This window comes from Meriones unguiculatus, chromosome X (genome assembly GCF_030254825.1).
Source record: "Meriones unguiculatus strain TT.TT164.6M chromosome X, Bangor_MerUng_6.1, whole genome shotgun sequence".
NCBI lineage: Eukaryota > Metazoa > Chordata > Mammalia > Rodentia > Muridae > Meriones > Meriones unguiculatus.
In genome coordinates this window covers 108,280,620-108,305,748 of record NC_083369.1, presented here as the reverse complement: position 1 = coordinate 108,305,748, position 25,129 = coordinate 108,280,620, and positions in this window count along the sequence as shown.

Genomic DNA, 25,129 nt, shown 5'->3' with positions numbered 1-25,129 from the left:
ATGCCTGTCTCCTGGTGTAGGTTAGCTCCCTAAATTGACTCAGTACCAATCAAAAGAACAAAAGAAAATTTCCTGTCAACTGGCTAGCCTTCACATTAACAATTTATTTATAATATGTATGATTATTTGTAATATATGTGATATATTCTAATATAAAATTTTATAGTATAATATAAAATAGGTATAATTCCTCTTACCTAATCCTGTCCAAGGTTCCTGTTATCTCTACTATTTCTTCAGTAACACCCAGTCACCATAGTATTTATTAAAGTTGAGCCAGTTCACATTTTACATTCATTCCTGCCTTGCTCAGCTACTTTTCTTATTTAGCAGAGGCTCTTTTGCCTAGGAATGGCACCACCCAAAGTGTGCTAGGCCTTCCTTTCTTCATTAACAATCAATAAAATATTCCACAGAATAGAATATAGGCCAGTTTGATAGAGACAGTTTCTCAATAGAAGTCTAGTTTGTATCAAGTTGATGAAAACTAATCAGCATAAGATGCTTAAAAAGATAAGGACATTATCAGATTAAATTTGTTGTTATAATGAACCATTATCATTAGAAAGCAGAAATTGAAATATAATATAGGATAAACTTACTAAAATCTGTACACCTAAAGAAACTAATCAAGAGGGAGGACTCTTGCTAAAATGCTCAATTCCTATCCAGAAAGGCAAAGAAGCTGGAGATCAGAAGAAGGAGAAAAGAGGGAACAAGTCAGGAGCCTGACACAGAGGACCTCTGAAAAGCTCTGCCCTGCAGACTATCAATGTAGATAGTGAGACTTATGGGCAACCTTTGGGCAGAGTGCAGGGAATCTTAGGAAAGAAGTGGGAAACAGTAAGATCTGGAGAGGACAGGAACTCCATAAGGAGAGCAACATAACCAAAAAAAATCTGAGCACAGGGGTCTTTCCTGAGACTGCTATTCCAACCAAGGACTATTCATGGAGATAACCTAAGAGCCCTGCACAGATGTAGCTCATGGCAGTTCAGTATCCAAGTGGGTTCCATTGTGATAGGAACAGGGACTGTCTCTGACATGAACTGATTGGCCTGCTCTTTAATTACCTCCCCTGAGGGGGAAGCAGCATTACCAGGCCACAGAAGAAGATAAGGCAGCCACTCCTGATGGAACCTATTTGACTAGGATCAGAAGGAAGGAAAAGAAGTCCTTCCCTATCAGTGGACTTGGGGAGGGGCATGCATGCAGAGAGTGGAGGAAGGAAGGATTGGGATGGGAGGAGGGAGGGAACCACGGGGGGGGATACAAAATGAGTAAAGTGTAATTAATAAATAAAAATAAAATAAAAAATAATAAAAAAAACCTAAAAAAAAAAAAAAAAGAAATCTTAGTCACTGGGCAAAAAACTGTTGCTTAATAACAGTAGTTGTAAAATAATGCACTGAACAACAAATTAAACCTTTGGAAGTTTTCATTTCTCTTTCCCAGGACTTACTATTCAACATAAGTGTGCTTATATGTTTATAAATATATATATATATGTGCGTGCATACATATATGCTGTTTAAAGTTTTCCAAAATTCTCGATTCTCAGGAGCAATATATTTCAGATTTCAGATATTTTCAGAGTTTGTAATATCTGCATATACTTAGTGGAATTTCTTAGGGATTCAAACCAATTTTAAGCATAGAATTAATTTCATAGATACCTTTCCACATAGCCTAAAGGTCACTGTATGCATTATTTTATTTCATATGTATAAGACTGTTACAGTTCACATAAGGTTAGGTGTGAAATTTTCTACTAATTGTATCATGTCAGTGTTCAACATGTTTTTTTGTTTGTTTTCTTTTGGAGCTTTGGATTAGAGAAACTCAATATATACACATAGGTGCATCTGAATATACATGTGTACACAGAATGACTAATTCCCGTTACTCTAAATTTTGCTTTAGTTGTATTAAACACATTTTGATTCATAAAATTTCTATTATGTTTTATTCTTAAGCATATCATTGTATTTTTATTTAGATATATTTAAATTATTTTTATTTTTATTAATTACATTTTATTCACTTTGTATCCCCCCTGTACTTCCTCCCTCCTCCCCTTCCAATCCTACCTTCCAGCTTCCTCAGCCATGTCCCTCTGCCAGTCCATTGATAAGAAAGGTCCTCCTCCCCTTCCCTCTGATCCTGGTCTATCAGGTCTCATCAGTAGTGGCTGCATTGTCTTTTTTTGTGGCCTGGTAAGGCTGCTCCCTCCTCAGGGGGAGGTGATCAAAGAATAGGCCAATTTGTTCATGTCAGAGATAGTCCCTTTATTTATATATTTTTTAAAAAATTATGCATTGTTTATTATAATTTATTCACTTTCTACCCCAAGGTAACCCCCTGTATCATCTCCTCCGCATCCCTCTTCTCCCTCCATGTCTCTCCCTAATCTACTAATAGGGGAGGCCCTCTTCCACTGGTATCTGATCTTAGCCTATCAGGTCTCATCAGGAGTGGCTACATTGTCTTCCTTTCTGGCCTAGCAAGGCTACAACCCCAGGGAAAGGTTGTCAAAGAGAAGGATACTGAATCCATGTTAGAGACAGCCTCAGCTCCCCTTACTAGGATACCTACTTGGAGACTGTGATGTTTATGGGCTACATCTGTTCAGGGGTTCTAGGGCCTTTCCATGTATGGACCTTGACTGGAGTATCAGTGTCTTCAGGGACCCCTGGGCCCAGATTTTTCTTGGCTCTGTTGGTCTCCTGTCTAAATCTCCTCTTCCTTCCAGGTCTTTCTATCTCCCCCTTCTTTCATAATATTACCTGCACTCTGCCCAAAGTTTGGCTATGAGTCTCAACATCTGCTTCGATACCCTGTTCCCTGTTTTCTCCCTCCTCCGATGTCCACCCTCTTTGCCTTTCTTAATGGGGAGTGAGCATCTTAGCCAGAGTCCTCCTTCCTGATTAGCTTCCTTAGGTGTACAGATTTTAGTATGTTTATCCTGTATTACATGTCTAGTGTCCACTTGTGAGTAAGTATATACCCTGTGTGTCTTTCTGCTTCTGAGACACCTCACTCAGGATGATCTTTTCTAGTTCCCACCATTTACCTGCAAATTTCATGATTCCCTTGTTTTTTATCACTGAGTAATATTCCATTGTGTAGATGTACCAAATAGTCCAATTTTTATGCAAAACATGTCTACATGATAATACTAGTCTGTTTTCTTATAGTACTTATATCACAGCCTCTACTTTGTGTATTTTAAATGTTGACAAATATCATTATGTTTTCACATCGTCTGCACAAATTTTAAGATTTACACTTTTTATCTTTAGTATTGTTATAATAATTCAGTGAGATAATGTGTAGATTGTCCATTTGTATATACTATAAAATGAGAAGAATAGAGACACCAAAGAGGTAATATACTATTGGTAATAATAACAGTGGAAAATAAGAGTTTGATGAATTCAGTATAACCAATAATATAATTCCTGTATTGACAAATATTGCAAGTTGAATAGTGTCCATTTCCTACAAAATAAAATCATGACTACCAAGATTCTGATTTGTGAATAAGATCTTTGTAGTTGTCATTAAGATTCCTCAAATGGCATTATCTTGGATTAAGAATCTTTACAAGGAAAGAGAGAGAAGCTTGGGTACAGTTGACTAAATAAGAAAGCAATCTGAAAGCGGAAGCAAAAATGGAAATGATACATCTCCAGGCCAAGGGACATGGATTACTTGAAACAAGCAGTACCTGAAATTTTAACTAGAGCATTCAGAGTCTGTGGCCCTGCTTATAGTTTTACTGCAGGAATCTAGTTCTTAGGTCCATAAGAGAATAAATTTTGTTGTGTTATGCTAGCTAGTCATTGTGTTTTAATACATTAATTTTAAAGAACTAAGACATAAGTTTTGTTTTTACAAATATATACAGAACAATGAATATAAATTATTCTGCCATCTCAAACCACATATATTTTATTCGATTATCTGATGACTAGTCTAAACACTGGCTTCAGATGTGGAGGTCATGTCACAAATTATCATAAACCATGCCAAACTTTTCATATGCAATACAATTAGTTGCTAAATTGAACACATTTGGTGCAATGTATTGTAATTCTTCATTGAATCTAGTGTGTGCTGGAAATGAGAAGAGCTATTATAGACTAAAGGAGTAATAATTCATAGTCAGATACAGTGAAAATACACCACTCACTAAAATGTGACCCAGGGGCTGGGGATCTAGTTACTTCTGTAGCACTTGACCAGCATTATCTAGACTTTGCTTTCATCATCAACAAAAGAAAAGAAATGCAAAGGAAAACAACAACAACAACAGTACTATGAACTGAAATATAACACTTTTGTTATTTTGGCTTACTTTTTATCACATCTGAAATGGAATTAGTTTAATGTGCAGGATAAAGCAATCATGAGCCATCTCTTCATCTCAATATGCCTCAACTTTCCTTATACATTGTATTACTGAACACATCACTTTAAAATGCTGTCATATTAACTTAGTGACAATTATAGAAAAATTCAATTTTGTCCCAAGAAGTAAAACATCAGGGGGTTCATTATTTTTGAAAAATCATATTGAATTTCAGATATATGCCACTGAAAGTCAGATATTCCCCACCAACAACCATCATATTTTAGACATTATTACCTTAGAATGTATTCTAATAATACTAATTTGGAGAGCTTATTGGGTTTTCTACCCATTATAAAAATACTGTATATGCTTGTGGCTATGAAGACATTTTTCTGAAAGAGAATGTAGTGAATCAATTTCTATTTAGTAGATAATTAGCAAAATAAATAAGGGTCACTAGAAGACTGATAAGTTCTGTGGAAGAAAGAAATTATCTTCCCACTCATGCTAACTTTATGACTGAAGGCTGACTAAGAACTTAACCACAAGGGGAATCATACTTTGTATTTAAATTTTCTGTGAGCTGAGAATATTCGGAAATGAGGACCTAAAAAAATTGGAGCCTTAAATATTTTTCATGTTCAAGATGGATGGAGAAAGGAGTATTTGGGGATAAAAGTGAGTGATGAGACACACACTGGATGGGTATGAAGGTTTGTTAAGATTGTTTGTTCAGAATTTTATATGGGTTCTGGTGTCTTCTGTATGAAGTATGATCCTTTCCTCAGGGTATAAGAAGGATGGTCTTAAGTGAGCATCTTCTGACACTCATGAGATGCAGATGAATACTCAAGCATATATTGCTCCTCTACTTCTTTCTAAGAGCATTTAAGGGAGGAGTATCATGAACTTAATTAGCACTCTGAGGATTAATTAGCAGTATTTTGTGTGGGTTTTGCTTCTGAAAGTTAAATCTTGTTGTTGATATGTAGCTACCTTAAATTATTTTCTTTTCTGTATCATCTTGAGATTCAGCACAACCATCTCCTACATGATGCATGCATGAGACACATTATTGCAACAAAATACTTTGGAGATATTATATGTTGGTCTCAATAGGGGGAAATGAAGGTTGAAATTCTTTACACTTCGGTGTCAATTTATATATCATGAGTCACTTCTTTGAATTTAAGACATTCATAAAAAATCATTTCTTGAATTGTTAGCCCTGACAGTAGACTCATATTTCAGAAGAAGATGGAATGAGAAAAAAGTTCCCTTTTTAAAATAATATTTTATTTTCTGATTAATGCTATTCAACTTGTCATACTATGAGAATAACTTTGAAGAAGGTCTTACTACTTTTCTCCTGAGCATACATATTAGGTGACTTGCTAACACTTCTATCAAAAATATTATAATAAAATAGTAAAAAATGTAAAAAGAGAAATAGAAATGGGGCCATAGAATTCCTTCAGCTGATAAACACCTTCAGCAAAGTGGCTGGATAAAAAATTAACTAGAAAAAATCAGAAGCCCTCTTGTACATAAAAGACAAAAAGGCTGAGAAAGCAATTAGGGAAACATCACCCTTCACAACAAAATATAAATATAAATCAGGTTGGCTGTATTTTGAATCATTTAGGATACAAATGTCTAGTTATCTATGAAGACATTTCCAGAAAGATTTGACTGCAATGGAAAGACTTACGTGGGGTTAGTGCCTGTAAAACAGAGATATGTAAGCACCAGAATTAATTTTTCTGTGCTTTCTGACTATTGAATATGATTACACAATGTGAAAGCTGCCTCATAGTCCTTGTGCTATGACTTTCCGACCATTTTGAGCTGCATTCTAAAACTGTGAGCCAAAATAAAGGCTTCTGTTCCTAAACTTTTTTTTATCAGATATTTTATCACAGTGATGAGAAAAAATAATATTATTATAATCAAGTAAATTGATAAAGGATGGATTCTGAACTTGGAAAAACAAGGTCTTCATTGTAATTAAAGATCTATGGTTCCTTAAGGAAAAAAAATATAGAGAAACAATTATATGAGTTTTATCACCATATTTATTACCTAGGGCTTCATGTATACAAAACAAGAGTTATACCAACTGAGTTATATCCTTAGCCCAGATCTTTTATGTTCATAATCCTTCATTCCTATCAACCCCTCTCCAGATAATACACTGAATAAGATTAAAGACTTGTATTTTTAGCTCTTCCAGATCCTTCCATCTTTCCCCCAACAATTCCATATCAGGAGGTCCACCCCATGCTTGGAGGCAAGTCTCAGCATGTGTCTTGATGAGTTGCTGGCTGGAGCCTCCTAAATGACAATCAGGTTAGGCTCCTGTCTGCATGCCTAGCAGAACATCATTAATAGTGTCAGGGACTGGCTCTCTCCTGAGGGTGGGTCTCAGGTTGGACCAATTATTCATTGGACATTCCCTCAATCTGTTTTCTCCTCTTTATCCTTGCATTTCTTGTAGGCAGCATAATTTTTGGATCACAGGCTATGTAAGTGGGTTGTTGTTTCTCTCCTTCCACTAGTCCTCCCTAGAAAGCAGGTGGTCACTTCAATCTTCATGTTCCCCACTGTTAGGAATCTCAGGTAGAGTCACACCCATATCCTTCCAGGAGCCTACTCTGTCTCAGTTCTCCAGCTTGACAAAGAGATAACTCTCTCAGTTTCCCTTCTTGTTCCCAGTTCTCTCACCTCCCACCCTCATTGTTCATACATCTGATCCCCACCCATGATTTCCTCCCCATTCCATCTTCTGCCCAGTTCCCTTTCTTCATCCACTTCTGCTGTGTATTCTGTTTGCCCTTCTGAGTGACATTCTGACACCCTCCCTTGGTTCCTACTTGTTACTTAGCTTCTTTGGGTCTGTGGATTGTAGCATGGGTGTCCTGTCAAATATCTGCTTATAAGTGAATACGTAACTTATGTGTCTCTCTGGATCTGGGTGACCATACTCAGGATGATCTTTTCTAGTTCCATCCATTTGCCTGCGAATTTCATGATTTCTTTGATTTTAATAGCTGAGTAGAATTCCATTGTATAAATGCACCATAGTTTCTTTATCCATTCTTCAGTTGAGAGACATCTAGTCTCCAGTTTCTGGCTATTACGAGTAAAGCTGCTATGAGCATAGTTCAACAAATGTCATTGTTGTATGGTGGAGCATCTTTTGAGTGTATGCCCAGGAGTGGTTTATATGGGTGTTGATGTAGAATTATTCCCAATTTTCTGAGAAAATGTCAAACCGATTTTCAGAGAATTGTTCAAGTTTGCAATTCCACCAGCAATGGAGTAGTGTTTCCCTTTACCCATGTCCTCTCCAGTGTGTGCTGTCACTTGAATTTTTATTTTTATTTTTTAAATCTTAGGCATTCTGACTGGTATAAATAAGATGGAATCTTAGAGCAGTCTTAATTTTCATCTCTCTGATGACTAACGACATTGAGCATTTCTTGAAGTGCTTCTCAGCCATCCAAGATTCCTCTGTTGTGAAATCTTGGTTTAGCTCTGTAACCCATTTTTAATTGGATTACTTGATTTGTTGATGTTTAATTTCTTATGTTCTTTGTATATTTTGGATATTATCCCTCAATCTGATATTGGGGTAGTAAAGATCTTTTCTCAGTCTGTAGGCTGCCATTTTGTTGACAATGTCCTTTGCCTTAACAAAAGCTTCTCAGTTTCATGAAATTCTATTTATTAGTTGTTGGTCTCAGAGCATGTGCTGTTGGTGTTTTTTTTTTTTTTTTTTTTTTTTTTTTTCAGGGTGTTATCTCCTGTGCCAATATCAAGGATCTTTCCCACTTTTTCTTCTAAAAGGTTTAGTGTATCTGGTTTAATTTCAAGGTCTTTGTTCCACTTGGACTTCAATTTTGTGCAAGGTGATAAATATGGGTCTATTTACAATTTTATACAAGAAGGCATACAATTAAACCAGCACAATGTGTTGAAGATGATTTCTTTTTTTCCATTGTATGGTTTTGACTTCTTTGTTGAAAAACAAATGCCAATAAGAGTGTGGGCTTATTTCTGGATCTTCAGTTCTGTACAATTGATCAACCTGTTTGTTTCTATGCTAACACCATGCACTTTTTATTCCTATTGCTCTGTAGTATAGCTTGAAATCAGGGATATTGGTACTTCCAAAAGTTCTTTTATTGTATAAAATTGTTTTGGCTATCCTGAGTCTTTTATTTTCCATGTGAAATTAATGGTTGTTCTTTCCAGGTCTGTAAAAATTTTGGAATTTTGACTGGAATTGCATTGAATATGTAGATAACATTTGATAGGATGACCATTAATACTATTAATACTATTGTTAATCCTAACAATCCATGAGCATGGGAAATCTATCCATCTTCTAAAATTTTCAATTTCTTCAAAGATTTGAAGTTCTTGTCATACAGGTTTTTCACTTTCTTAGAGTTACATCCAAATATTTTATATTATTTGTGGCTATTGTGAAGGGTTTTGTTTCACAAATTTCTTTCTCAGCCCTTTGTGGCTTCTATAAATGAGGCTATTGACCTTTTTTTAACGTTTATTTTGTATCTAGACAGTCTGCTGAAGGTGTTTATTTAGACATAGGAGTTCTCTGGCAGAAATTCTGGGGTCACATTTGTATACTATCATATCATCTGCGAATACCAGTAATTTGACTTCTCTTCCAATTGTATCCCCTTCATGTCCTTTACATGTTTTATTGCTCTATCTAGAATTTCAAGTACTACATTGAAAAGATATGGTGAGAGTACACAGCTTTGTCTTGTCCCTAATTTTAGCAGCAATGCTTTAATTTTTTTCTCCATTTAAGCTGATGTTGGCTTGCTGTACATTGACTTTATTTTTAATAAGTATGTGCCTTATATTCCTGATATCTCCAATACTTTAAACATGAACGGGTACTGGATTTTGTAAAAGGTCTTTTCATCACCTAATGATCATGTGTTTTTTTTTCTTTCAATTTTTTTTGTATTTTGGATTACATTGATAGATTTTCATATGTTGAACCATACCTGGATCCATTTCATGAAGCCTACTTGATCATGTTGGATGACATCTTTGATGTGTTCCTGGATTCTCTTTTTATGTATTATTTTTGTTGTCTTCTTTTTCAATTTTATTTTATAATATTTTTTATTTTATGTTCATTGTTGTTTTATCTTCATGTATGTATGTGCAAGGGTACCAGAATCCCTGGAATTGGAGTTACAGACAGATGTGGGCTGCCATGTGGGTACCAGGAATTGAACCTGGGCCCTCTTGAGAGCATCTAGTGCTCTTAATTGCTGAGACATCTCTCCAGCTCCCACAGTTATACTTGTAACTATAACTCACACATAAACCAGAGGCAGAAGGTGAACACCAAGGTAACTTGCCAAACTAAGGTTAAGGGCCATTGAGAAGCAGTGAATAAATTGTAGTAAATTAAAAAAAAAAATCAAAAGAAAGAGAAATGTGAAAACAATAAATTACAAAATATACATGGGAACAAAATAATTACTAGAACTCCCAAAGTTCACCATCAGATGCCTTCAGATGTTCTTAGGAAAAGGGTTACTTGCTATACGTGTGGTTAAAATTAATACGGTTCATCAGCATTTTACATGACCACCTTAAAAATGAAGATTGACAGAAGACTTGGGGTTGTAGAATGATTATCACTGACCAAACCTGAAAGTATGAAACGGTATCTGTTATCATCTTTCCAGAGGATGTTTACTGCTGTGCACAACTAACATTTCTAAAGCTCACTGGATAAAAGTAAAGATCCCAATCTCAAATTCAGGTAAGGGAGAAATAAAGAAATAACAGTGGGTATTGCTTTAGATTCACAGAAGATGTTTTCAAATATTTTACTGAGTATTTTTGTAACAATGTTCATAAGGGAGATTGGTCTGAAATCATCTTTATTTTTAGGGTCTTCTATGGTTTAGGTATCATGGTGACTGTGGCCTTATAGAATGAGTTTGGCAATATTTTTTCTCTTTCTATTTTGTGGAATAGTTTAGGGAGTGTTGGTATTAGTTCTTTGAAAGTCTAGCAGAATTCTGTGATAAAACAATCTGTTCCAGGGCTCTTTTTGTTTGGGAGGATTTTGATGATGATTTCCATTTCCTTGCCGGTAATAGGTTTATTTAAATTGGTAACCTTATCTCTATTTAATTGTGCTAATTGGTATCTATCAAGAAAATCATCAAGGGACAAGATGACAGCATCAGGAGAACACTGCTTCTGAGGAGCAGGACAACACTTTCCCTACAGCAAAGAAGAGCTTGAACTCTGGGCCTTAAAAGAACAGGGACTAACAAGGACCACAGTTACCACACAGATTTCTATGCCTGAGGTGAGCTGTGGCAACTCCTGAAAAACACTGGTCATACAGTGACTATACCCAAAAAGCTGAGGAGGCTTCCTTCAGGAAAAACCATCTTCCTGCCAAGGGGATTCTCGCTACCACAGGATTCCAGTAAACACCAGAAACTAACTCCAAACACTTAAGATAGCCCATGGGTAGAAGCCAGCATGAAAGATCAAACAACAAAAGGCAAAGCAATATGGCATCTCCAGAACCCAGTTATCCAGGGGCAAGTAGCCCTGGACACCCCAGCAATACTGAAATTCAAGAAGATAACCTAATATCTATGCTCATGAAGAGGATAACAGAGAAAACAATTAGAATGCATAAAGGCCTAGAGGAAGATAAAGTCAAACAGACTATGGCCATCCGTAAAGAAATAGAAGAAGATAAGGTAAAACAGATTATGGCCATCCGTGAAGAAATAGAGCAAGTTGCAGCCAAACAGATTCTGTCATTTAGATAGGAAGTACTTAAATCACTGAAAGAAATAAAAGAAAAAAAAAGGAATGTTCAAACAAACAGCTGAAGGAATTGAAGGAAAATAAAGTCAGACAGGTGAAAGAAATCAACAAAATGGCTCAAGACATGAAGATAGAATTGGAAAAATTAAAGAAAACACAAATGGAGGAAATCATGGAGAGGGAGAACCTAGGAAAGAAAACAGGAACTACAGAGGTAAGCATAACCAATAGACTACAAAGATGGAAAAAAGAATCTCAGGTGTGGAAGATACAATGGAAGAAATCAAAGTATCTGTAAAATAAAATGTTAAATCTGAAAAAATCCTGACACAGACCATCCAAGAAATTCAAGATAACATAAAAAGACAAACCCTAAGAATAATAGGAATACAGGAAAAAGAAGGTTCCCTCCACCAAGGCCCAGAAAATATTTTCAACAAAATTATTGAAGAGGCCTTCAGAACACCCAATAAATTAGACAAGAAAAGAAAATCCTCCTGCCACATAATAATCAAAACAGTAAGTATACAGAACAAAGAAAACATACTGAAAGCTTAAAGGGAAAAGGCCAAGTAACATATAATGGAAAACCCATCAGAAACACACCTGACTTTTCAACAGAGATTATGAAAGCCAGAAGGGCCTGGACAGATATCATGTAGACCCTAAGAGAATACAGATGTCAGCCCAGGCTACTATATCCAGCAAAACTCTCAGTCCTCATAGACGGAATAAACAAGATATTTAACAAGAACAAATTTAAACAATACCAACACACAAATCCAGCATTACAGAAGACACTAGAAGGAAAAATACAACCCACGAAAACTAGCTACTTTCAAGAAAACACAGGAAATAATTAACCTCACTACAGTAAAACAAAAAGCAACAAAGCACACAAACTTATGACCACAGCCAACATCAAAATCAAAGGATTTAACAGCCACTAGTCATTAATCTCTCTCAACATCAATGGACTCAATTCTCCAAAAAAAAAGACAGAGATTAACAGAATGGATGCATAAACAAGACCCAGCAATCTGTTGCATACAAGAAACACACTAAGTCACAAATATAGACATTACCTGAGGATAAAGGGTTGGAAGACAGCTTTCCAAGCAAATGGACCCAGGAAGCAAGCAGGAGAGCCATTCGAATATCAGAAAAAATAGACTTTCAACCAAAATTAATCAAAAGAAATGGGGAAGGATACTTCATACTCATCAAGGGAAAATTCCATCAGGAAGACATCACAATCCTGAACATCAATGCCCCAAATAAGGGCACGCACATTTGTAAAAGAAACATTGATAACACTTAAACCACACATAGATCTCCACAAATGGGTGTGGGGAGACTTCAACACCCCACTCTCAACAAAGGACAGGTCAACAAAACAGAAATCAAACAAAGAAACAATGTCTCTAACAGAGGTCATGAATCAAATGGACCTAAAAGACAATTACAGAACCTTACACCCAAACACAAAAGAATTTAACTTCTTCTCAGCACCTCATGGAACCTTCTCCAAAGTAGGCCATATAGTTGGTCAAAAAGTGAGCCTCAACAGATACAAGAAGATTGAAATAATCCCTTGTATCCTATCTGATCAGCATGGAATAAAGCTGGACCTCAACAACAACAGAAATAGCAAAAAATCCTACACAGTCATGGAAATTTAACAACTTGCTACTTAATGACAGCTGGGTAGGGGAAGAAATAAAGAAAGAAATTAAAGTCTTCGTAGAATTCAATGAAAATGAAGTCAAAACATACCCAAACTTGTAGGACACAGTGAAAGCAGTGCTCAGAGGAAAGTTCATAGCACTAAGCACCTTCAAAAATAAATTTGAGACAGCTCATTCAAGTAACTTAATGGCTCACGTAAAAACACTAGAAAAAGAAGAAGCAGACATACCAAAAAGGATTACATGGCTGGAAATAATCAAACTCAGAGCTGAAATCAATCAATTAGAAACAAATTAAAGAATTCAAAGAATCAATGAAACCAAGAACTGCTTCTTTGAGAAAATTAACAAGATAAACAAACCCTTTAGTAAAGGGTTTGTAAACCTTTTAGTAAAGTAAACCTTTTAGTAAAGCTAACTAAAAGGCACAGAGACACCATCCAAATCAACAAAATCAGAAATGAAAAGGGGGACATAACTACAGACACTGAGGAAATCCAAACAATCATTAGGACTTACTTCAAAAGTCTATATGCCACAAAATTTGAAAATCTAAAGGAAATGGACAATTTTCTTGATTGATTCCACTTAGCAAAACTGAATCAAGACCAGGTAAATCAATTAAATCATCCTATATCCCCCAAGGAAATAGATACAGTCACTGAAAGTGTCCCATCCAAAAAGAGCCAAGACCAGATGATTTCAGCACAGAATTCTACCAGACCTTCAAAGAAGAGCTGACTCTAGTTCTCTTCAAACTATTCCACAAAATAGAAACAGAAGGAACACTACCAAACACATTCTATGAAGCCACAGTCAACTTGGTACCTAAACCTCACAAAGAACCAACAAAGAAAGAAAATTTCAGACCAATCTCCCTTATGAACATTGATGCAAAAATACTCAACAAAATACTTGCAAACCTAATACAAGATCATATCAAAGATATCATCCACTATGACCAAGTAGGCTTCATCCCAGGTATGCAGGGGTGGTTCAATATACAGAAATCCATCAATGTGATCCACCCCATAAACAAACTGAAGGAGAAAAACCACATGATCATCTCCTTAGATGCTGAAAAAGCATTTGACAAAGTCCAACACCCATTCATGTTTAAAGTATTGGAGAGATCAGGGATACAAGGCACATACCTAAACATAGTAAAGGCAATATACAGCAAGCCTATAGCCAACATCAAACTAAACAGAGAGAAACTTAAAGCAATCCCACTGAAATCAGGGACAAGGCAAGGTTGGCCACTGTCTCCGTATCTCTTCAACATAGTTCTGGAAGTCCTTGCTAGAGCAATAAGACAGTTGAAGAAGATCAAGGGGATACAAATGGGAAAGGAAGAAGTCAAAATTTCACTATTTGCAGATGATATGATAGTATACCTGAGTGACCCCCAAAATTCTACCAAGGAACTCCTACAGCTGATAAACACCTTCAACAAAGTAGCTGGATACAAAATTAACTCAAAAAAAATCAGTAGCCCTCCTGTATACAGAAGACAAAATGGCTGAGAAAGAAATTAGGGTAACAACACCCTTCACAATAGCCACAAATGACCTAAAGTACCTTCGTGTAACCCTAACCAAGTAAGTCAAAAACTTGTATGAAAAAAAATTTCAAGTCTCTGAACAAAAAATTAGAAAAAGCTATCAGAAGATGGAAAGATCTTTCATGCTCATTGCTTGGCAGGATTAACATATTAAAAATGGCCATTTTACCAAAAGCAATCTACAGATTCAATGCATTTCCTATCACATTACCAACACAATTCTTTATAGACCTGGAAAGAAAAACTCAAAACTTCATATGGAATAACAAGAAACCCAGAATTGCTAAAACAATCCTCTACAATAAAAAAATCTTCTGAAGGTATCTCCATCCCTGATCTTAAGCTGTACTATAGAGCAACAATACTAAAAACTGCATGGTTCTGGCATAGGATCAGAATGGTGGATCAATGGAACCAAACAGAAGACCCAGAAATAAACCCACATACTACAGACACCTGATCTTTGACAAAGATGCCAAAACCATACAATGGGAAAAAAGATGGCATCTTCAACAAGTGGTGCTGCTCTAACTGGATGTCTACATGTAGAAAAATGCAAATAGATCCATATGTATCACCTTGCAAAAAACTAAAGTCCATGTGCATCAAAGACCTCAACATAAAACCAGACACAATCGGTTAGAAGAAAAAGTGGGGAACACCCTAGCACTCATTGGTACAGGAGACAACTTCCTGAACAGAACACCAACAGCACAGGCTCAAGGATCAACAATCAATAAATGGGACCTCATGAAACTGAAAAGCTTCTGTAAAGCAAAGGACAACATCATCAAAAGAAATCAACTGCCTACAGATTGGAAAAAAATCTTCATCAACCGTTTATCTGACAGAGAGCTAATATCTAGTATAAAGAAGTAAAGAAGCTGAAAACAGCAAACCAAGTTATCCAATTAAAAAAATGGGGAACAGAGCTAAACAGAGAATTCTCTGTAGAGGAATAGCCAATGGCAGAGAAACACTTAAAGAAATGCTCAACCTCATTAGCCATTAGGGAAATGCAAATCAAAATGGCCCTGAGATTTCACCTTACACCCATCAGAATGGCCAAGATGAAAAACTCAAGTGACAACATATGCTGGAGAGGCTGTGGTGAAAGGAAACCCTCCTCCACTGCTGGTGGGAATGTAAACTTGTACACCCACTCTGGAAAACAATCTGGTACTTTCTCAGACAACTAGGAAGAGCACTTCCTCAAGATCCAACCGTACCACTCCTAGGCATATATCCTAAAGAGGCTCAAGTACTAATAAGGACATTTGTTCAACCATGTTTGTAGCACCTTTATTTGTAATAGCTAAAAGCTGGAAACCTCCCAGATGCTCTTCAACTAAAGAATGGATGCAGAAATTGTGGTACATCTACACAATGGAATATTACTCAGCAGTGAAAAAAAAAAAGGAAATCATGAAATTTGCAGGTAAAAGGTGGGACCTGGAAAGGATTATCCTGAGTGAGCTGTCCCAGAAGCAGAAAGACACCTATTGTCTATACTCTCTCATATAGACATGTCATATATAATAAACCTAGTAAAATGTGTACATCCTAAGAAACTAATCAAGCGAGAAGACCCTGACTAAAATGCTCAATCCCCATCCTGAAATGCAAAAAGGAAGGACATCAAAAGAAGAAGAAAACAGGAAACCAGCTTGGAACCTGCCACAGAGGGCCTCTGAAAGGCTCTGCCCTGCAGACTATCAAAGCAGATGCTGTGAATTATGGCCAACCATTGGGCAGTGTACATGGAATCTTATGTCAGAAGTGGGAAATAATAAGAGCTGGAGAGGACAGGAACTCCATAAGAGAGCAGCACAACCAGAAATTTTGAACACAGTGGTCTTCCCAGAGACTCATACTCCAACCAAGTACCAGGCATGGAGATAACCAAGAACCCCTGCACAGATGTAGCCCATCACAGTTTAGTGTCCAAGTGGGTTACATAGTAATGGGAAGTGAGACTGCCTCTGACATGAACTGATTTGCCTGCTCTTGGATCACCTCCCCCTGATGGGGGGAGCAGCCTTACCAGACCACAGAAAATGACAATGCAGCTACTCCTGATTAGATCTGATAGACTAAGTTCAGCAGGAAGGAGAGGAGGACCTCACCTATCAGTGGACTTGGGGAGGGGCATGTGTGAATTAGGGGGATGGAATGTGGGAGGAGTGAGGGGTTTATGGGGGAATACAAATTGAATAAAGTGTAATTAAAAAATAAAAAAGTAGAAAAAAATGATGTTTGAAACTTAAGAAAAATTCATCCATTTTTGTTAGAGTTTCCAATTTTGTGCTATACACGTTCTGGCAGTACAATCTAATGATTCTTTGGATTTCCTTGGTATCTGTTGTTATATCCCCCTTCTCATTTCTGATTTTATTAATTTGTATACTCTCCTCTGTCTTTCAGTTAATTTGGCTAAGAGTTTGTGTATCTTGTTGATTTTTCACAAAAGAAAAGTAGCTATAGGCTTTGCTGATTCTTTGTGTTGTTCTCTTTGTTTCTATGTTATTGATTTTAGTCCCAAGTTTGCTTGTTTCCTGATGTTGACTCCTCTTGGGTGTGTTTGCATTTGCTTCCTCTTTTCTAGGGTTTTCAGGTGAGGAGTTAAGTTTCTAGTATGAGCTCTTTCCACTTTCTTTATGAAGATTCTTGATACTATGAACTTTTCTCTTAGCACTGCTTTCATTGCGTCCCATAAGTTTGGGAAAATTGTGCCCTCATTTTCATTGAAATCTACATACTCTTTAATTCTTCCTTCCTTCCTTCCTTCCTTCCTTCCTTCCTTCCTTCCTTCCTTCCTTCTTTCCTTCCTTCCTTTTTCTTTCTTTCCTTTGAGACCCAGTAGTCTAGACAATTGTTCAGTTTCCATGAGTTTGTAGGCATTATGTCATTTTTGATGTTGTTGAAATCTAGCTTTAGTCCATGGAGGTCTGATAGAATATAAGATGTTATTTCAATTTTCTTCAATTTATTTACTTTTGCTTTGTGTCTGAGGATGTGGTCCATATTGGAGAAGGTTCCATGAAAGCTGAAAAGAAAGTATATTCTTTTGTGTTTGGATGTAATGTTCTGTAGATATCTGTTAGTTCCAATTGACTCATTATGTCATTTAATTTCATAATTTCTCTGTTTAGTTTCTGTCTCAATGATCTGTCCAATGGTGAGATAGCTGTACTGAAGTCTCCTGTTATTTATGTGTGTGGTTTGATGTATGAATTAAGTTTTAGTAATATTGCTTTTACAAATGTGAGTGTTCTTGCATTTGGGGCATATGTGTTCACAATTGAGACATCATCTTGGTCGATTTTTACTTTGATGAATATGAAGTGACCTCCATCTCTTTCGATTAATTTTGGTTGCAAGTTTATTTTATTAGATATTATAATAGCGACTCCACCTTGCTTGTTGTACCTTTTTGCTTGGGAAATCTTTTTCCAGCCTTTATTCTGAAGTAATATCTATCATTGCTGAGGTGTGTTCCTTGTCTGCAACAGAATGATGGGTCCTGTTTATGCATCCATTCTGTTAACCTGTGTCATTTTATTAAGTTGAGGCCATTGATGTTGAGAGATACTAATTAGTGTGGTTGTTATTTACTGTTATTTTGATGGTGGTGATGGTGGACTGTATGTGCATGCTTCTTTTGGTTTTGCCCTTGTAAGGTTATGTGTTTCCTGTGTTTTCCTGGGTGTAGTTAGCCTCCTTGGTTTGGAGTTTTCCTTCTATTGTCTTCTGTATGACTGGGTTTGTGGATAGGTTCTGTTTAAACTTGATTCTGTCATGGAATATCTTGTTTTTTCCATCTATGGTGATTGAAAGTTTTGCTGGGAATAGTATTCTGAGTTGGCATCTGTGATCTCTTAGTTTCTGCATGACATCTGTCCAGGCCCTTCTTCCTCTCACAGTCTTTGTTGAGAAGTCAGGTGTAATTCTGATAGGTTTTTTTTCTTGGTCTCTTTTCTTCTGCAGCTTTTAATATTCTTTATTAGTTCTGTACATTTAATGCTTTGATTATCATGTGACGGGAGGATTTTCTTTTCTGTTCCAATCTATTTGGTGTTCTATGGGCTTCTTGTATGTTTATAGCTACTTCTTTCTTTTAATTGGGGAAATTTTCTTTTATGATTTTGTTGAAAATATTTTTGGGGCCTTGGAGTTTGGAGTCTTCTTCTATTGTATTATTCTCAGGTTTCGTCTTTTCATACTTTTCTGATTTCTTGGATGTTTTGTGTCAGGAACTTTTTACAGTTAACATTTTCTTTGACTGATATATCAATTGCTTCAACATTTCTCTACACCTGAGATTCTCTCTTCCATTTCTTGTGTTCTGTTATTGATGCCTGTGTCTTTAGTTCCAGTTCTCTTTCCCAGGTTTTCCATCTCCAGGATTGCCTCAGATAGTGCTTTCTTTTATGCTTCTATTCCCATTTTTAGGTCCTGGACAGTTTTATTCATTTTCTTCTCCCACTTGGTTGTATTTTCCTGTATTTCTTTAAAGGATTTATTCAATTCATTCACCTGTTTGGGTGTATTTTCCTGCATTTTTGAGGGATTTATTTTCTTGTCTTAAGGCCTCTATCATTTTCATAACCTCAGAATTAAGGTTATTTCCTTGTGCTTCCTGTGTCAGAGTATCCTCAGGACTTGCTGTAGTAGGATAACATGGTTTTGGTGGTGTCATATGACCCTGGGTTTTGTTGCTAGTTTTCATGTGCTGCCCTTCAGCAATTTGGTTGACTCTTATTAATAGACCTGGTGGTCACTGATGGTAATAGGTCTCTGGGTTTGTAGGTAGTGCTGGTGGCCCCCAGTTGGCTGTAGTCCTCTGGTTTTCCTGCTGCTGCCTGATCTGTGCTGATGTTTGGGATTTCAGATCTGAGTGCATCCTGGGAAATGGAGCAGGTATGGTAACTGGGGTTTGGGGAATGCAGGGAAAATGGAGCACAGAGGGCCCTGGGTAGACTTTGCTACTGTTGCTATGGAAGACTATGGAAGGTCAGTAATTGTTGGGGTGAAGGGGCTTTCATTTGCTGCTCTCTGATCCCTATTGGTCTCTGGGACTGCAGATCAGATTGGGTCCCAGTAAATGGAGCAGGCCAGGGAACTGGATTGTGAGGCACTCAGAGGAAGCAATATGTATTCTTAATTACTGAGACATGTCTCTAGTCCTGTAGAATAATTTTAAATTCCATACACATTAATTTTTGAAGTATCAATTTATTTACAGAAATTAGCAAAACCTTAAACCACCAGTGGGTAAAATTGGTGTAATGGTCAATATTACAGAACAAAATTATAATGAACATAGGTATGATAATCACTATTCTTTTCCTCCTTGCACTATTAACGAGTAATATAAATAACCATATGAAGTGAGTGAAGTCCTGAGAGAATATTTCCTGCTTGACAAGGGAATGGCCATCTTCAGGATCCATGACTTAGCTCCATGGAATGACAAAACTTTCCCCAGCTTTCTTCCGCTCTGAGGGATGCAAATGTTGACAGTATGTAAAGAGACTGTCCACAGTAGTTTTACCCTCACAATGTTTACTACGTGAGACTGCTCCTATACACAGATAGCTCTTTTCAACAGTAGCTAAACCTGTCCGTTTGTTTGTCTGTATGTAACAACCCCACAGTATTGGTAATCTGTATATAATTACCTTGCCTTCTTGTACAACTGTATATCTTCCAGGATGCTCTGGCATCTCCATCAGAGAGGCCTGAGCAGTCCTTATGAGGTTTTTTATATATCTTTTTCCTTAATTCGACAGTCACTCTTAGTCAGGCTTCCAGAATCCAAGCCCTGCGGAGACTCCGCACATAATATAACCAAGTTAAAAGGAGAGAAATTGAGGGGCATCTGGGCTGTTTCCAGCTTCTGGCTATTTCAAATAAAGCTGCTACAAACATGGTTGAGCAAATGTCTTTATTGTGTACTTGAGCCCCTTTTGGATATATACCTAGGAGTAATATGGCTGGATCTTGAGGAAGCATTATTCCTAGTTGTCTGAGAAAGTGCCAGATTGATTTCCAGAGTGGTTGTACAAGTTTATATTCCCACCAGCAGTGGAGAGGAGGGTTCCCCTTTCTCCACAACCTCTCCAGCATGTGTTGTCACTTGAGTTTTTAATCTTGGCCATTCTGATGGGTGTAAGGTAAAATCTCAGGGTCGTTTTGATTTGCATCTCCCTGATGGCTAATGATGTTGAGCATTTCTTTAAGTGTTTCTCTACCATTGGCTATTCCTCTACAGAGAGTTCTCTGTTTAGCTCTGTTCCCCATTTTTTAATTGGATTACTTGGTTTGCTGTTTTTCAGCTTCTTTACTTATTTATATATACTGGATATTAGCCCTCTGTTAGATAAAAGGTCGGTGAAGATTCTTTCCCAGTCTATAGGCAGTTGTTTTGTTTTGATGATGGTGTCTTTTGCTTTACAGAAGCTTTTCAGTTTCATGAGGTCCCATTTATTGACTGTTGCTCTTAGAGCCTGTGCTCTTGGTGTTCTGTTCAGGAAGTTGTCTCCTGTGCCAATGAGTTCAAGGGTATTCCCCACCCTTTTTTTTTCTAACCGATTTAATGTGTCCGGTTTTATGTTGAGGTCTTTGATCCATTTGGACTTCAGTTTTGTGCCCAGATGCCCCTCAACTGAAGAATGGATGCAGAAATTGTGGTATAGCTACACAATGGAGTACTACTCTGCAATGAATAATAAGGAAATCATGAAATTTGCAGGTAAATGATGGGACCTGGAAAGGATCATCCTGAGTGAGCTGTCCCAGAAGCAGAAAGTCACACATGGTATATAGTCACTCATATAGACATATAACATAGAATAAACCTACTAAAACCTATACATCTAAAGAAACTAATTAAGAGAGAGGACCCTGACTAAAACCCTCAGTCCCCATCCTGAAAAGCAAAGAGGATAGAAATCAGAAGAAGAAGAAAACAGGAAACAAGCTAGGAACCTGCCACAGAGGGCCTCTGAAAAGCTCAGCCCTGTAGACTATTAAAGCAGACACTGAGACTTATGGCCAACTATTGGGCAAAGTGCAAGGAATCTTATGTAATAAGTGAGGAATAGTAAGAGCGGGAGAGGACAGGAACCCCACAAGGAGTGCAACAGAGTCAGAAAATTTGAACACAGGGGTCTTCCCAGAGACTCATACTCCAACCAAGGACCATGCATGGAGATAACCTAGAACCCCTGCACAGATGTAGCCCATGGAAGTTTCGTGTCCAAGTGGGTTACATAGTAATGGGAAGAGGGACTGTCTCTGACGTAATCTGATAGGCCTGTTGTTTGATCACCTCTGCCTGTGGGGAGAGCACCCTTACCAGGTCACAGAAGATAACAATGCAGCCATTCCTGATGTGATCTGATAGACTAAGTTCAGAAGGAAGGAGAGGAGGACATGCCCTATCAGTGGACTTGGGGAGGGGCATGTGCGAAGAAGGGGGGTAGAGGGTGGGTCCGGGAGGGGAGGAGGGAGGGGCTTATGGGGAGATACAAAGTGAATAAACTGTAGAAAAAAAAACAAAAAAGGAGAGAAATTTTATTTCCTCCATAGTTAAGGAGAATTCAGGATTCAGTGATCAGGTTAGGCATTTTGGATATAGGATTGTTGCAAAGAATAGCTCCTGGAAAATCACTTACCTCAGGAAGCAGTCAGATAACATGAATGTTGCCTAGTGAACAGTCCCTTGTTATTCAGCACCAGGAGCAGCATCAGCAGCACCAGCAGAGAACGAAAAAGACAGAGAGAATACCTTTAAAGAGCTTAACACTTCTTACCGCAACCCAAGTCTTAAAAGTTCCTCCAAGATCCAATAGTACCTTACATAGCTCCTAGTCTTTATAAACAAATCTTTATAGAGCATTAAGATCCACAATACAGCAGTATTAGCAAGATTCACCAACACAACAAACACAGGATAAGTGAGAATGACCAAAGTAGGTTTTCTTCTGCACTGTTTAGGATTGTTGTGAAACAAATTCAATTACTTTTCTGTAGTTACTAAATGAAGAGGAAAATAGCATCACCATTACTAAATGCAGGATAAGATACAACTTTTCTCCAAACGATTCACATTGAAGTTCTTGTCCAAATCAAGGTAAGGAAAACAACATGTGGCTTGGGCACAGGGATTCTTTTGTCTAGGATCTCTTGTGCTGGCATTTGCAGGAGAATACCTCTCTGCAGGCTTTTTAATTTTTATTTATTTACTTGTTATTTCACTTTTTAAATTTTTTTCTGCAAGCATTTTGAATGAGTATGTGGTATCCAAACTCAGGTCCCCATGCTTGTAACACATGAACTTGACTGACTGGGCCATCCCCCCTAATGAATGTAAAATTGTATTTAATCATTTAACTATTGGAGATGAAAAATAGGACAATCTAACAAAGTCCTACATAGGCAGAAAGCCATGTGTTCTAAAGAAGTTGGTAAGTTTATTAATATTTTAGTGGGTTATTATTTTTCATGTTTTATAAGCATCATCTGTATGGATTTCTCAGTTAGGCCAATGAACAAAATAGAAGAAAGAAGGGAGCAAACAAATAGTAAAAACCAACAGTAAATATCACTGTTGGTCACCATCACACTAGTAAATGCCAGTGAAGTGATTTTTTTCTGTTGAGCTTCTTGTGTCACATTTTCTGGGAGGATAAGAACTTATCCCAGATAAGGAACCTGTGACAGTTACCTACAACTGATAGAGATACCTACCTCCAGAGTCAAACTTTGTGAACCAAATGTTTTATTGAAGTTACCAACACAAGTAGGTAAGGATGTACTTACAGAAGCAGAAATTACTCAAAAGTAAATGGATCAATAAAAACCACAATGAAGGGTGGAAGGGATCTCACAAAAACTGTAAACTTAGGATCACTATACAACTTTCAGGCAGCTCAACAGGTTGGAGAGTGTCTCTTTTAGGAAGCTCAGTCATTCAGAATCTCTTTCAAGTAGCTGTCCTAGTCTGAGAGTGTCTGTTAGTAGTCCTTACTAGTTTGGTAACAGAGGACCCTACTAAATCTTGTCATATTCAGGAATAGCCTGAAGCTTTGAGTTGTTTACTTCTTGAGAGATTATTATTGTTGCTGTTGCTGTTGTTACGTTGTTTTAGTTGGCTATTGATGCTTTTTTGTTTCTTAGTATTTGCTTCACTTTTTTGAGTATATAATACTCAAAATATCATTTCCTCTTTCTCTTCCTTCCATACCTTCCAAAAACCCCTGTTGCTCTCTCTCTAATCCATAGACTGTTCTTGCATTTAATTGTTGGTACATACATATATGTGTATACCTCTTGAATTTTAATGAGCCTTCCTGCAAAATAGAATGTTTTACCTCACTTTACATTCTAAAATTTAGAACATTCTCAGTCTTGTGGCGTTTTCTAGAAGATGGAATGTTTTATCTTAGAGGAAATTGCTGCACAATGAGTACAAGCAGGGAGTAAATAAATTGGGAGCTTGCATATATTAAAATTTGGATGTTGTACATCTCTATGCAGATTTCTCTCATGGAAGAGCATAAAGTGGGTAGTATGTAAATAATATTTAATTTTTTACAGTTCTGAAGCTAGACATTTAAGATAAAGAAATTTTCAGGTTTTATATCTCACCAGGATTTAATTGGTGTTTTCAATTTCCTTTCATGGAATGAGCAGGAAACATATTTCAGGGTCCCACTCTCTGTCTGTTTTGAGATAGGGTCTTATAGTATAAATACTAGGCAATATAGAACACCCAGTCATTCTGCCTCTTCATACTACCTTTTGGTGCTGAGATTAAATGTGTCCACTACAAAAATCATCTTACTATTTATAAGGACACTGAGCCCACCAACTAGAACTTAGCTTAATTAATTTTGTCCTAATCACCTGAAAATCCCATTTCCTAGCAAATCACTTCAGAGTCTTAGGATTTCCATTTGATATTTGGAGAAGGGGCATAGACACTGAGACCACAGTAAATGAATAGATGTGATTGCCAAAGCGAAGGGGAATGGGGGAAAACATATCCTCTAAAAGAATGGTATGAAACTCTCATCATACTTGAAATAGTTAACTAGTTATGACTTCATTTTTTTTCCTGCTAAGTATTAAACCTATCTTTCAAATATGTCAGAGATACAAATTTATAGTTTACTAAGGATTATAGCAGGCTGAGGGTAAAGCAACTGACAATCAAGTTTCAATGTCTAATAAATACTTATGTTTTATTTCAAAATAAAAGCACCTTAAGAAATTTTTCTATGTCCATATCAGCAATTGCTTTTAGTTGATGAAATGAAACTTATTATTGACTACCACTATTCATTATTCATTATTGACTACCACTTGCTGCCTCAAATCCAAATAGTGACTGGAAAAATGCTAATAGACTGTATATAGCTCTTTTTACAGTTATCAAAACTTTTTTTTAATGCTGCATATACTTTAACTCTGAGCTACCTCAGTGTCCAATGGCTGAGTTTTATTTTTATTTTTTTACAATTTATTTATTATATATCTTGATTTAAACCCCTCAACTCCTCCAATTCCCACCCTCCCTTCCTCTTTCCCCTATCCCCTTTCCCTAGTCCACTGAAAGGGGAAGTTCTCCTCCTTTGCCATCTGCCCATAGCTTTCATCAGG